At 38.3% G+C, this 16,147-nt stretch overlaps 1 protein-coding gene across 6 annotated transcripts in view; it reads left to right on the forward strand.

Annotated features, from left to right (window-relative positions):
- Window positions 1-16,147, forward strand: part of CFAP20DC (CFAP20 domain containing) — a 236,786-nt gene that overhangs the window by 20,746 nt on the left and 199,893 nt on the right. The window contains exon 3 of one of the 6 annotated variants that reach the window (XM_036331727.1): window positions 4,575-4,631. The exons of the other annotated variants lie outside the window; for them this stretch is intronic. The gene's annotated coding sequence lies outside the window, so the exon portion shown is untranslated. The remainder of the gene's footprint in view (window positions 1-4,574; window positions 4,632-16,147) is intronic. 6 annotated transcript variants of the gene reach the window in all.

Genomic DNA, 16,147 nt, shown 5'->3' on the forward strand with positions numbered 1-16,147 from the left:
TTGAAATCTGGGCATAACAGAAACATCAATAATGAGAGAGAATCATTGATAGCTGCCTCCTGCACACCCCACAATGGGGATCGAGCCTGCAACTCGGACATGTGCCCTGACTGGGAATGAAACCGAGACCTCCTGGTTCATAGGTCAATACTCAACCAGTGAGCCACACCCCACGCTGACTATTTTTAAGTTTCTTGCATGGCAATCCCGTTCAGCCCCTCATATCCTGATTTCTACCACTTATACTTTGAGATTCTTCAGAAGCAGTGGTGTGGGCACTGGTGGGTAGGTGGCCTTTTGATAAAAGGTATGCAAGACACTTGATTGAACTTTTTGCTGATGGGCATTCTTTTTTTAAATAACAAATTAAGCTTTATTTGTGTCCCCAAGCACTTGAATTTACTACTCTAGCCTAAGTAATATATTGTTTTAAGTAATTTAATAATAATAAAGCTTTAATTTCTAAGAAATTGATAAGTATCTTAGGTTTATCTTAGTCCTAGCAAGAGAGCAGCTGTAAGTAAGCCTGACTACTCCTTTGTTACCCTGCTATTAATGCTGTTGGCCTGTATAAGGATGGGAAAACATTTTCAGAGGTGTTGGGATTAAGGATTACATTTTGAATGCAGTTGACTGTAATCATAGATTCTCTTGTTCTCATATCCACATGAACGTTTTGACTTTCCAAATGGTTTTAGTTTTACAGTTTTAGCAAGAGAAATACCTTTTGACCTGATACAAGGTCAAAATTATTAAATAACATAGGGAAGACACTCTCTGTTCTGACATTGTGAATTTATCCGATTATAAATTAACTTTTCATTTGCATTTGTTACTAATAGGTAATAAAAATATTTTGCTGTTTTAGAAAGTAAGGACAGAGATCATGTTTTTACAAGTAAGGAAGTAGAATGAGTATAGTTTGTCTAACTATAGCTTTTTTCCCTCTTAAATGAAAGGACTTATTTTCAGCACCTTTAGTGTTTCACTATATTTCTGGCAGCATACCCCCAGGCTATTTTAAATAATACATTTCTCCCACAGCTTAAAAAGTCACACAGCAAAAGATAGCTGGCTTCTAATTTTCCATTGCCAGACTGGGAGAGGCATTTTGTTTTACAAAGAAACATTCACACATCAAGAGGTTTTCGTAAGTGGAGTCTTGCCAGCTGGCTTATTAACTTAATAATAATTTCTCCCACATCTTCCTGTGGGCCTCATGTGCGCTGGATGACTAAACTGCTCAGGGTGAGGTCATGCATCTGTGGGTTAGCAGATGCCTCAGAACCAGCAACAGCTCTGCTTGAGGGATCAGTCAGGCAACAAATGATTGAGTTCCTGTGATTGTCAGGCAGTGTGTTAGACATGGGGGAGCCAATCTACTTTGAATCTGTATATTCCACGCCCGCCCCCCACTTACTGCCACCCTCCTGGTCCTTAACCACCGTCACATTTCCCTTGATCTACTGTCAGAGGATCCCAGTGAGTTTCCCAGATTCTTCTCTTGTCCTTTTCTAATCTAGTCTCCACACTGCAGCTAGAGTGATCCTTCTGTAATCACAAAAGCAACTGTAATTCCCATTGTACTGCAAATAAACTCCCAAACCCGTGATACTCCTATGTGCTCTGGTAGCTCACCTCTCCCTTCTCATCTCATACCACTCTGCCCTGCAGTCACCATTTGCAGCCATGCTGGCTCCTTTCCAGCCATACTGTCTTTCCCTTCCTCAAACCCTTCCAGTGAGGTCTCTTCTTACGTCCTATGCACAAGTGGTTTAAATCCCCATTTCTTTGCCCAGCTGGAGTGGCTCGGTTGGAGCATTGTCAGGGCATGGACCTGGGTTTTGGGATCGTCTCCGTTCAGGACACATGTAATCAATGTTTCTCACACTCTTTCTCCCCCTTCCTTTCTCTAAGCATGTTCTCCAATGATGATTTTTTTTTTAAAAAATCCCCATTTCTTTGCCTTGCCTACTCCTACTCAGCCTTCTCATCACAGCTTGTGTCCCTTCTTCACAGAGATCTTACTTAATTTCCCTTAACTAAATGAGTTCCATCTCTTATGCTCTTTTCTAACAGCCTGCTCTTTTCCTTTATTACAATACCAGTTTGTAATTATATTTTTACCTGATTATCTGTCTTTTTTAGTAGACTTTGAGTTCCATGAGGACTGGGACCCTGTCTGTCTACCCATCATGATATTTCAGCACCTAACGGTGCCTCGCCCAGAAGCTCTCAAATCTGGATGAGTGGGCTGGAGGGGACTATTGGACAGAAATGGATAAACAGGACCCAATATAGTTTACTCTTAGTGTGAAAGATCAGTTGAAAGCCTATTTAAATACATCTTGATAAATGTTATGATGACATAAGAGCAAGACCTATGGGGAACATGTGTGGTATTAGGTAGAAGTAAGCACATAGGCTTGAAACTAGACAGATCCATTGTCAAATCCTTCTTTATCTCTGTAGGACTTGGGGCAAATTATTTAACTCACCTTCACCATGGGATGAGAGTAATAATAACTACCTCACAGAAGTGTCATAAGAATTCAATGAGAAAATTTATATAAAATATAATGGCTAATATTTGTTAAGCACTTACTAGATACTGGCCTTTGCTCTAAGTACTTTAATTGTTTATTTCAATTAATCTTTAAAACAAGCGGTAATGTTAATTATTGCCTCTGTTTTACCATTGAGGAAACTGAAGTCCAGAAAGGTTAAGGAATCTGCTAGAGATTATAGACCTACTCACTAGCTCTTAGAGCCAGAATTCAAGCTTGTAGTCTAAATCTACACTTTAACTTAGCCAAAAGGCAACAAAGTGATAATGTAGTCTAAATGTAGAACTTGTGCTCTGTACTGCCATGCCATGCTGCCATACTTTTAAATATTGTTATTTTTCTAACTATACATAGGTACATATCTAGTAGATATAATTTATTTGAGTTTTGGTACAAGATGAAAGTGCTAAGCCTTCTGCATCATTTTTAGGGGCTCCTCAATATAGTATTACTAGTGGCCCGGTGCACAAAATTTGTGCACATTAAAAGGGAATTAATTAGAGGAAATATTTTAATATTGCTATTTGTCCTTTCTCTATAATAGAAGTGTCAGAGATGAAAGAAAATTAGTAAAATGTATATGAAAATAATATATAAATTTATTAATAAATAAACAATAACAGCCTCACGTCCCCCAGCCTCACCGTGCATGCAGCCCCACCCACCCACACCTGCTGCGCATGCAGATGTTCCTGTTTCTGTCTTTACCCTTTTCAGAGAAAAGTGCCTGAGAATTAAAGGAAGAATTTTACCCAAATCTTTTTTGTTTTAGTACTTTGCATCTCAGATGTGGCAATACTCATATTACACTTTCTTTTTTAAATGAAAGCTAAGAATCAACTTTACTTCTCTGTTGATTCTTTATTTTTGTTCATACTGAGATCTTTTTTTTTTCTTTAACATCTAAAAAATATAATATTCAGAATCTTGCACCTGTGGGTAAGGTGCTTTCAGAGCTTAATAACCATTACATTTTGCATGTAGAGCAAGGGAGCACTGTACTAATACTTAATATCTGTAGCAATACAGTAACAGAATTCTCTCATATTTCTCTCTTTTGGTGTCAGCATACAAAAGAAAATACCCTCCCTGCTTTATACAAATAAACCCTATGTTTTAATTTGCTTATTTCTTAGTATTAGTTGCAATTTTTATTTCCAAAGTATTTTAGTATACCTGTGTCTCACTGTTTGACCTGAAGTTAAATGATTCAATAAACAACAACTTTTTAAGAATTCTTTCATTTTGTGGTCCCTTCCGTACTGCAGCATCATGGCAGTGGGAAGCCAGCAGCTCCCCTGTGTGGGTTGATAGGTGTTACAGAGCCTGGAGGCAGACATCTGGTGCACGGGAGAAGCTCCATGAACCAGAGCTCTTGGAAGGGAACCAACTGCATCTTGAAATAGAAATCCATTTTGCTAAATTTGATTCTGCCAATCATACTAAGGGACTTTTGTCTATTATAATTTTTGACAGGGATTGTATTCATTTTACTGAATATTGTTGATCTGCATTAATTCCTTTTTTCTATCCTTATTTTGTCCTGATCTTGGTGAATTATGAGATTTGTAATGTTAATGCCTCTAAGAGAATTGACATTATTTTTCTCATTTTTACTCAGCTCAACCAGTGCTTTTTTGACATATGGGATGAACACACTATGAAAGCCAGTGGTGGGCATCATCTTATTTGGAGAGGTTGGGATCCCTAGCCTGTGGATCCTAAGGAATATTTTTACCAAAATGGTTCACATGTTGAATCCTTAGCTGTTCGGAGCACTACTTGCATTTGAAATCTGATAAAGGAAATTCTTAAAAAAAGAAAGAGACCCCCTAAAAGGATCACTAGTCCTTACAAATTTTAACTGTTTCTTTGTGATCTCTTTATTGCAATATTTTGAATTTGAAGTATATCTGAGTAGAGAGTAATGATTTTAACCTAGAATTCAATCTAGGATTTATGATGCTTATTTCAGTTTTTGTTTCATCCTTTTGCTCTGTCCTCTAGTTATATGCCTGTGGACCAGACACTTAAATTCTGTCTCAGTTGCCTCTTCAGTAAATGGTAATGTGACCTTTTATTTTTATTTTTTAGTTTTAATTACCAGAGTAAATTGGTGATATTAGGTTTTTCCTTAGAAATTTTAGGAGGTTTTATTTATGTGGATTCCTCAGAGCCTTTTTCCCCATTTCCATAAAATAGATAATTGAAACATAGCTATCCTACAAAAGTAAGCTTTAGCATTAAGGCAATTTAATGAAAATTACTCTTACATCACCTTTTCTGTATTGATACTAGTGAGTTAGACAAAGGAGTCAGGAGAGAAATTTAATAGAAATTTCAGATTCTTCTATCCTATTGAATTCTGCTCCTACTGTCCCTTCTTTGGTGATGTTGGAGACAGTAGACTCCTTTGAAACTTTAAACCAAGTAAAGTGAATATGGCCTGCCGACCCATTCTTTTCACATGTCACCAGTCTCCTTCAGCCACTTTAAAGCTAGCCAGCAGAGTTGAGAGAACACCTCAATTTGATATCTTTAGGTCAGAATGACATTGGTGAAAGCTGTTGAGGTTGTGTACATTTAACCAAGCATAGCTCTTCCTGTGGAAAATTTATCTTTTTTTCATTTTGATGCCTTCCTTTGAAGAAAATAGTGGTTGCTATGTAGCTCTTGAATTATTTATTTTTTTAAAAATGTTATCTAAGTGCAGTGTATTATATTATCCAATGAAATCATTTGCCACTGAGTGAATATATCTCTAAATTGTGTGTATAGAACTAAGCAAAAGTGGCCAGTGGTTGCTCTTTTTTAAGCTAGAAATATTGTATACTAAAGTGATAACGACACTGCAAGTTTCATTAGCATTTTGAATGCATTTCATGGCTAATTCCAACTTCTATTTTTTCTTTTTAAAATCATCAGTATTTAAATCTCAGTATTTTAATTATATCCAATTAATGTTTTTGCATAATCAGTATATTTTGTTACATGCATTAGTAAAAAGCACTTTAATATGCTTTGCATACTGACTTTCATAATATATTAAATTTGCATGCCTTAAAATAGATTTTATGTGGAAGTGTTAGATAACACATGTGGTCTTATATAAACCAGATGCAATATTCTTTATTGAATAAATGTTCTTTGAGAAATCTTCCTTGTTTTTAGTTCATTTATTTTAATTTTCTAAATTATTTTTAAAAAATTCTTTAGATAACCTTGATACATGTTGAAAGCTAAAATAAAATGTTAGCAAAAAAAATTGCACATACAGAAATATTTGGAAGTGTTCTTACTCTGTAAAATTGTAATAAAGGCCATACATTTGTTAGTCACTGTGCAGTTCAACGATTGCCTTATACATTATCAAGTCAGGGTCCTGTGATGGGTTGGATGATAAGCCTAGGAGTCATTGGCTCTGATGTGTTAGCTTGAAGACCCTGGGCAAGTTGATGAACCCTCTGTGTGTCACAGGTTTCTCCGTGTAACAGGGATGGTATTTACACCTATTTATTATTGAATCATTATGAGGATTAAATTGGATAATGCCAAGTAGCAACTGTACAGTAAATATTAATTTTACATCCCTAAATATAGATAGGAATGCAGGGATATTTGATTTTTAAATTGTGCTTCTGAAACATTTTAAGACAATTGGAGCATGTCTCTTTCCCTGTGAAATATTCATGGTACTCATCCCTGAAGAGAGATGGTAAAACAGCCTTTCATTGGGAGCCTGCAGGGTCTCTGTCTGGAAGGAGGTGCATTGTTTGGGTATGAATGCTAACAATTTATTTAAAAGACAACTATAGGAATTACTGGCCTCATAGTCCTGGTATGAAGGGAGTTACAGGAGACAAGGCTGAAACCTCAGATAGAGAGGAATGTTCATCTGTGAAGAAATAGGACCTAGCAAAATAGGTAAAGCAGATAGACTTCCAATGATCTATAACAGTAAATGCATATATGCTAATTAGACCAGATGACCTTCTGGACGAAGCTAGGGCTGTGAGGAAAGCCCGGGTCCTGGGTCCCGGGTGCCTGCTATCGGCCAAAGGGAAGCCTGGGTCCCGGGTGCCTGCCCGTGGCCAGAGGAAAGCCGAGGTCCCAGGTGCCAGAGGGAAGCCAGTGTCCGTAGCCGGGGGAAGGAAGGCCTACTCCTGCACGAATTTTGTGCATCGGGCCTCTAGTGTAGACCATAAAAAACAGGCCTCTGTGTTTCCCATTGCCCATGTTCTTCACTAGCAGGGACTGAAGATACCTCACAGCCGATCCCATCTTCCAAATGCTCTCCCTTCTTTGCTATGGCAGAGTTGGGAGGATATGTTTCTTTGATGCCATTGATATCTAGCTCACTTTTTATTGTCAGGAGAAATGTTTCCTCTGGTTTGGTTCTTCTTCCCTCTCACTGTATGTTATTTTTATTCTGGCAGTTAATTATTTTAAGTTTACAAATTAATAATTTTTAACATCTACAAAAATAGATTATAATATGTATGTTATGGGACCCATATAGTCCCCATTATAAAATTTATAATCATTTAGGACATTTTCATTAATGGAATGTTATAGAACTATTTAATATTGAGGAAGAATTCCTAGTTAGCAATTACAATATACCATGGAGCTTTGTGCAGTCATTTAGCTTTGATTACGTTGGCCAATAATAAATATAAGGAGAAGCTACCTATAGGGAGGGCTGGTATCTCTAACATTCCTATTTTTTTTAATTTTTGTCATAAATTGTGGAATTTCTTCCTTGGATGTACAAATTTTATAGAACCTTTATTTGAACACACATAAATGACTTTGGTGGAATGAAATATATGTAGTAAATCACAAATATATCCTATAGTAGCATGTATACATAAGTCTGTTATGACATTTATTACATAACTAGAGGCCTGGTGCATGAAATTCGTGCACGGGTACAATCCCTAGGCCTGGCCAGTGATCAGTGCCAATCTGTGGGGCGACCAGCGGGGCAATCGGTGGGCCCCCACTGGCACCCACCTTGGCTGGCCTGGGGCCTACAGGCTGGGGGCAGCTCCTGCATTGAGCATCTGCCCCCTGGTGGTCAGTGCACGTCACAGCAACCGCTCGTTCCACTGGTCAGTCGATTTGCATATTAGGCTTTTATTATATAGGGTGGTCTATTATTTATGTATCTCCACAACCATCTCTTTATCCTAACTAGACCAGGAGATCTTCAGAGGCCAGTGCATTTGGATCCTGATGAGTCTGTCATTGACTTTTGAATTACTAAATTCCATTTGCTAAAAGACATTGCCCAGATGTTACACTAGGCAGCAGCAGAGTTAATTGGACTTCAGGTTGTTTAAAGAGACCTAACCTAGCAGCTGGCACAGAGCACACGATCTGTAAATGTTCATTTCCTTCTTTCTAATTCCTTGCATTGTTAAGACTCCTTTAAGTCAGTTTCAGTTGGTGGTATAGTGTACTTCTTTTGCAGGAAGAAGTCAAGATACGGGTGGTTTAAAATTGGTAACTTGGTGATATTCACATTTAGAATTTCTATTCATAGGAATGAAGTTTTGAAGCTAGCCGGAAAGAACATTTAAGATTATCTAATCCATTGGTTTTTATACAGTCCTGGGTCACTCCTGTTACTTTAAACAGAACAGTCCCTCCTCCCTTTTTTCAATCTTATATGCATTTGAGGATGAATACCTTTATGTGTTTTATATCAACAGAGGATATTATTGCTCCCTCAGAACGTTGAAATTCTCTGATATGGTTCAACCTTCTTTTAAAAACTGGGTAGTAATACATAATGAAATAAAGCTGGCATTGCAGACTTCAACTGCATTTAAGTTCTCTGTTGCCAGGAACTCTAATACCTGTTTTTCACTTTTGAAATCATCAGTATCAGTTTTAGATTTTAGTCTTAGGCAACTGAGGTCCATGGGAAAAAACACACATCAGATTTGCTGCAACCCAAGCTTCTTCATCCAAATGTAGTTCACTGGGCACCTTAGGCTGGATGTGATCTGACACCTCTCCCTCCATTTCTTATTCCACTTCAACCCCTTGCCATAGATACCTTGGTTGCTCAACCCCGCAGGCTCTTATGCCTTTGGCTTTAGTTTTCATCCAAACTAATCTCATTTTTCCACCTTTTGAAATCCTAATCATTCCCTAAGGTCAAACTCAAATGCATATCCTTACAAATCCTCCCCATGTCCTCTAGTTGCTGTAAGAGTCTCCTCAGTGTTCCCATACTTGTCTACATGATTACTTTGAGGGTAAGGATGTCTTGTTCATCATTGTAATCCCCACAGCACTTAGAAGAATCCTGTGTGCATGGAGGATCCTCAAGAATACTTGTATTGTACTGAAATATGTTGACATACTGTCAGAGTGGTTCTTTGTTTAGAAAAAGATAGGACAAGAAACAAGAATGAGCAAAGAGCAGGTGAACAGGATTAGGAAAGTATCCAGCTTTTCTTTTCTCAATCCTTAGTTCCTGGAAAACTAGTGTCTGAGCCCTAAATTAACCTTTTATTTGCCCTGCTGAATATAAAGTGCATTTCTCTTAGCCACACCTCATGGCAGGATGGTATCTATTTCAGAAACAAGGAAAGGCAGAACTTAGGTAAGGAGAAGTAAAGCCCCATAATTTCTCACAGTGGTGATATGAAGGTAAATGCAAGGAAATGTTTTCAAGACTGGGCTGAAGCTAAGAAACACCACCCTTAGCTCTTAGGTGAAAACTGATTATAAGCCCATAATAGAACTCCCAAAGAACTTTAATTAAAACCAAATACTCTGCCCTCTTTTATTGGAGCTTATTAGTGATCTTACATTTTATCTCTATTTCATACTTTAACAGCTATTACAATAAACTGTTTGAAACTAGGTCAGTGATCTGAAATTCTCAGTCTAGTCGGAAGTTGGTTGCATTTGTTGGTAGTAAATAGAACAGCCGTTCTGTTTCATATGCACAGGTATTACCATTCTCTTTTTTAAGGTTAAATGCCATTGATTTATAACTTGGAAAAGAAAATATATCTTAGCGTTATTTAAAATCATATATGATATTGATACGCCATAAACACAGTGATTTGTAATAAATGTACAGATTCACTATATTTTAGAAATTGATGTATTAGCATAAACTTTTAAAATGTTTTAGCCACTCAATTCTCTATTATTATAGGGAATCTACAAATCTTATCCAGTTCCCTGTTTTTTATAGAAAAAACCCAGGACCCAGAAAAGGGATGTGACATTTTTCAGAACACAAAGGTTCTTATGGGCAAAAACCTGACCTGTAGCACCTTTTCTTGATATCTTTGCTGCTTTTACTGTTTGAGTTGAAAAAAGGTCAAGATGCAGTATGATTTTATAATCATGGTTTCTGACACTTTTTAAAGTGAAATTATTTCTGTAAGTGCTTTGGACTTTCAGTTGCAGAAAGTTAATTATATTCCCATTATCCAGATTTCTATTCCCCAGGACTACCCCTGCCCTCTAATAATTCCCAGAAATAAGTTAAAATTTGGGGTTCAGGATTAGTTAAGTAAAACAAAACTACTACTACTTTTAAGTATTGTTTGTTTGTTAGGGACTGAAATCTATTTAAATTATGCTAAGTAAAAAGATAAGTACCGGAAGAATGTGAGATCTTATGGAACCCAACTGCGGAAGTTGATACAGCAGCTTCTCTCTCTGGCATCTACTTCCTCTCATTCTGTTTGCAAGTCTGCTTCATTATTCTACTTGATCCTATAGATCCGCTTTCTTTGATTGCTTGTCATTGTGCATGTGAGCAAATATGGCTGCCACATTCCTCTATGGTCTTAGACCTCCAGTACCCATCACTCTCTGATTAGGTTCATTGTGTGTATCGTCAAGTTCAAAAAATTTGAAAGAGTAATCAAGATTGGTCCTTGGCTTAGTATTGCTCTGTCTTTGGTTTTGGTTTCAGAGGTAAGCTGGGGCAGATTCCCAGAGAAGAGGGTGTAGGCAAGGCAGGCAGATGGACTGATAACCCACTGCACTGCTCTTTGAGTATGGAGACTTGTCACCTGCCCAGAACCTTTACAGATATGTCTGAGCCCCTCTAGTGGCACTCAGGGGTGCATAATAGCCACATTTTTTATTTTAGTCAGATTTACTTTGATACCACTCTTATCCTAGTTTTTACACTTAATTTACCTGAAATCCTAAGGTTTTCTCAATGGTACTGTATAAACTGTCTTTAGTCAGGGTAGACTCTGCTTTGTGTAGTCACTCAAGGACTAAGCCACAGTTCTTCAGTACTTTTCTAGCTAAATAATAACTGACTAGTTAAGTTTATTGAACAGTTAGGTTTATTGAACATCTATAACATGTTAGGCTCGTTCTGTACTGTATTTGCCAGGGCTGCTAAGGCGGCTTACACCAATTTCATATATTTCTGTCTCACGTTACCTGAGAGCTGCAGGTGAACTGTAGCTCTGCTTTAGCTCTAGGTTGACTATGTGTTGGTTCTGTGTCATCTCATTCCAGAACCTGGATCGAACATACATGCCCTATCAGGGACATGCTGTTCTTCAGGCAAGGGCAGAAGAGCAAGAGTCTGAGCAGAACCACACAATTAAATTTAAAGTTTCTCCTCAGATATGTGTGACATATGTCACTCTACTTACATCCATTGGCCAATGCAAGTCATATGACTAAGCCTATAGTCAATGGTACAGGGATGTATAAACCTCCTACACAAAAGAGGGTAAAGAATGATTTTGAACACTGGTAACATACACCAACTCATACACATTATCTCAGTTATCACAGCGCTCTTAGATGTGTAAATCATCACGATTGTATAATTTATTAATTTAACAATTATGTATTGAGCACCTACTGTGTCCTAGAGACTATACTATTGAATTAATACCCCCACGATCCTATCACGTATTTTGACAACATGGGCTTATTTTATATAAAATGTTGTGACTCCTGGGTGTGCTCATGCTTTCCTTCTTCTACAACAGCAGTTCTCACATTTTTTGGTCTCAGGACCCTTTTATACTCTTAAAATGTATCAAAGGCTCCAAAGAGCTTTAGTTTATGTGGGTTGTATCTGTCAGTAGTTACCATATTAGAAATTAAAACTAATTTAAAAGGTATTATTTAGAAATAGTAACCCCATTACATGCTAGCATAAGTAACTCTAAATAACTATAGCATAAAATATCTTTGTTTTCCAAAACAAAAGAAAAAATGGCAAAGAGTGTCATTGTTTTACATTGTTTTAAATCTCTTTAGTATCTGGCTAAATAGAAGATAGGTGCATTCTCATATCTGCCTCCATATCCAGTCTCTTGTGATATAATATATCACCTCTGGAAAATTCCACTGTATACTTGTGAGAGAATGGGGTGGAAATGATAAATAATATCTTACTATTGTTCTGAAAATTGTTTTTACCTCAAGAGCCCTTTAAAGGGTCTTGGAAACCCTTAAGAGTCCCAAACCACCCTTTGAAAACTAAGGGTCCTTACCACCCTTTGAGAACTGCTATTCTAAAGTATATTCTGAAGCAAATAAATGGCATGCTCACTGAGTGCATTTTCCCAGAGTGTCACTATCTGTTAATCTACTTTATAAGTTAGGTAACTTTATTAGTCAAGCTAACCTGCTGTAAGAGACAATCCCTAAATCTCAGGGGCTTGACACAGTAAATGTTCATTTCTTACACATAGCACAATCCATTGCAAGTCAGTGGTAGGGACCCATGCTCCTTCCATCTTCCATCTAAGCCTTGGAGGCCTATGCTGGATTCTGTGCATCTGTTCAGCAAACAAAAGAAGAGAGAGCCCTGAGAATCACATAAGAGGATATTTGAGATCACATTCCTCTGGCCAGAACTCATATACTGCCCATAACAGCATTGGAGGCTGGGAAACGTAATTTGGCTGTATGTTCAGAAGGAAACAACAGAGTTTGGCCAAGACAAACCATCTTCTATAAGAATAATCAACTAAGTTTCTAAAAAACAAGTTAAAAAAAAATTTTATGGTTTGTTGTTAGCTTTTTTTTGCCCTTATGAAATGTGGCACACAGTGCAAAACAGTGATGCCTCATGCTTTGATAAGTGTTGTGGAACATGCAATCTAAAATTAATTTTTAAATATTTTTACCTTTTTATTTTGAAATAATTTCAAACCTATAAGTTGCAAAAATAGCCCAAAGAACTGTCATAAACCTTTTACCCAAATTCACTAGGTATCATTCTGGCACATTTGCTTTTAATTTTTTTTGTGTGTGTGTATACATATGTGGGTGTGTACATATACATTCCCCCCCCGAAAAAACTATGAGAGAAAGTTGCAGACTTCATACCCCTTTACTAAATACTTTAGTGTGTATCTACTAAGAACAAAAACACTCCGTTACATAGCCATGGTACAATTTTAAAAATCAGGTCATTAAACGTTGACTCAACACTATTATCTATAGTATAGATCTACTGTCCTTTGTAGCAATTAAGTTTGGGGTCTAGGATTACATTTTGCATTTAGTTTTCTTGTTTCTTTAGTCTCTATTAATTTGGAATAGTTTCTCAGCCTTTCTATGCCTTTCACATTATGCGTTATTTTATAGAATGCCCCTTGATTGAGTTTGTCTGATATTTCCTTATTAGATTCAGGTTATATGTTTTTGGCAGAAATAGTATGAAAGAGATGTTGTGTCCTCATTGCATTTTATCAGGAGGCACATGATGTCAGTATGTTCTGTTATAAGTGATGTTAACTTTGATCACTTGGTTAAGGTGACACTTGTCAGTTTTCCTTATGGTTAAGTTACTATTTTTCTCTTTAATAAGTTATTTCTGGGGAACATACTTTAATAGTGTAAATATCTGGGTTTCATCAAACTTTTATTTACTACTTTAGCATGATAATTCTGGCCTAAACCAATTTTTACTATAATGGTTGCAAAATAGAGTGAATTTACTAATTATACACGTAAGAAACAAGCGTGGTAGACATTTATTGGTTCTCTGCCTAGCATATTTTGCAGCATTTTTCTCTTCCTAAAATTACCTCCTCCTGCCTAATGGTAGCCTGTGTACTTCTAGTAAAACTGATGACAACATAGTCCCTGGTGTGGGCTTTGATTGATAGGTCAACCAGCACACGCCAGTCAGCCACATTTATTCTTTTAGGAGTGGGAATCTGAGCTACTCTGGCCCAATCAGAGTGTTTGGGATACTGCACTAAAGCTCTGTATCCGTATGGCTCCTGTCCTGTGACCCTGAGGATAAAGCTGACCCGGGTGGCATAAGAGGAGAAATAGAAGAAAGGAATTGGGTCATTGATGACTGTTTTGAGCAAAGTCATTCGACCCTGAAGTCTATGCTACTTCCATAGTTTCCATTTATTAAGTGAGCTAGCTTGAGTTGGGCTTTCTGTTAACTTGTGACATCGAGAAACTAAAATTCCTGCTAACAGATAAATAGTAATAGCTATTACTCTTTTTATCCGATATTTTTTAAATGGTAAGAATGATGTATGTGTAAAACATTTTCAACACCCAACAAGAAGAAATGAGTATGAGGGTTCTTTGTTTTCTCACCAGCTTGGCAGAGGCTACTAAGGAAGGTTAAAGAATTGGCAATACATATCGCATGTGTCCAAGTGCACACCAGCTCATTTTCAGTAGTAAAGTTGTTATGGTTGTGGTGATGGGCTACTGATTTGGACTGATTTTAGTTAACCAAACCAACCTGAGTGAATTAACACACAGTGTGGCCATCAGATGCACGTAGTTGGGTGTCATGGGAAGCCCAAGGACAGTAGCCCAGCTGGGTGTGGAAGCCAGCACTAGAAAACCTTAAGTGCACACTCTTTCATCTCAGCTTTTTCTGTTTCTGCTTCATTTCCAGCTCCACCCAGCAATTTCAAAGTACCTAGCGAGATAATATGATTGAGTTAGGGCCAGGCATGCATTCCTGTTCAGTTCAGTTGTGCTCATTCATATATAAGTAGTTTCAGAAGAGCTAGCCACGAAGGTTCAGGGATTTCAGGGCGTGATTCAGACTCCAGCGTCGGCTACTAGAAAAACAGTTTTGCCACAGCCAGCTCAGGGCACAATCAGGAAAAAATAGCCTGTGATGCCTTTCTTCTGTCCCAGGACTCCTGCCCCTCATTGTTAGCCTCGTTGTTTCTCTCATTGAATTCTTGCTAAGATGCTCACTAATAGAATCTTAAGGTTTGGGTTGTAATAATTTCCAGGAAGTTTTTTATTTTACTAAGGCAGTGTTTTACACCAGCAGCATCAACAATCTGGAAATTTGTTAGAACTGGAAATCCCAGGGCCCCTCTCCTGAAGAGCAGGAAGAGAAAGTGGGGGCAGGGCCCAGCAGTTCCTAGTTTAACTAGTGCTCTGTGTGATACTGGCACTGAAGTTTGAAAGCCACTGCTTTGGGGATTCCTGAAAACGCACAGGTGGCCAGAATCGGGGGCTTCTGGCGTTTGTTTCAGCTGCACACATTGGTACTGCTCGAATATGGAAACATGGCCAAGTCGCCTCACCCAGTGCTTCAGAAAAGACCCCTAATCTCTGGCCTCTAAAGAGTAGAAGAGACTTCAACAACCGAAAGGTTACTGTCCCCAGCTCCAGAGCCTCCAGTTTAGCCCCAAGAGACCACCATATAGCCAGCATTTCTTGGACATTTTTCTGCCTGTGCGCAGAAGTCTCCTCTTCCTTCCCCACCTCCATCTGCTTTCTTCTTCTCTTTCTTGTCCTTTTTTCCTCCCCTTTCCCTCCGTCTGGTTTCTTCTCTCTCTTCCCCTCCCTCCTCCTCTTTCCCTAGCTTCCCTTGCCTTGTCTTTCCTCTTCCCCTTTCTTTATTCTTGCCCTTTGTCTTCTACTTCTTACTTTTCCTTCTGCCTTCTTCCTTCTCCTTCTCCTTCTCATTTCTTGTAATTCTCCACCAGTTGCTCCTCTTTTTCCTCCCACTTTTCCTGGTAAGGATAAACTTACTCAAGATGAGAAGGTGAAGGCCTGAGGAAGTGGTAAATGTCATTTCTATAGTCCTGGTTGCTTCCCACACACATCCTTAGACACCCAAGGATGTTAACTTTATCGAGGGTCTGAGGAAGACCTGGACCTTATGCTCTTCAGCTCTCAGTCCCCTCAGCCTCCCAGCTCACCCCCTCCCTAACCCAAGGCAGATCTCCCACTGTCCTGTGCTAGTGAGTGTTCACCAGTTAGCTCTGGGGTGGAGGGTAGATATTGAGGAGCTCTGATTTTTAGCGTTTGCTAATTTCTGTGGTGTAATGGCCACTTTCAAGCTACCGGCCTGACATCACTGAATGAGGAACTGCGAAGAGATGCTCACAGTGGACTCTCACAAACCAATCAAACCTGTTCATCACACATTAAAGAGGGCCTCACCAGCTGTGGTCCATATGCAGGACTACTGCTTTCCCCCATTAGTGCAGATGTTTGGGGGTTAACCACTAATGAGTGAATTACTGTAATTTCAAACACAAGATGTTAGTTCACTTCTTAACAGACTCATTTTTTAGGACAGAAATTGTCCTAATTAAAAGCAGCAGTTT

This window comes from Myotis myotis, unplaced genomic scaffold (assembly GCF_014108235.1).
Source record: "Myotis myotis isolate mMyoMyo1 unplaced genomic scaffold, mMyoMyo1.p scaffold_m19_p_13, whole genome shotgun sequence".
NCBI classification, from domain to species: Eukaryota; Metazoa; Chordata; class Mammalia; order Chiroptera; family Vespertilionidae; genus Myotis; species Myotis myotis.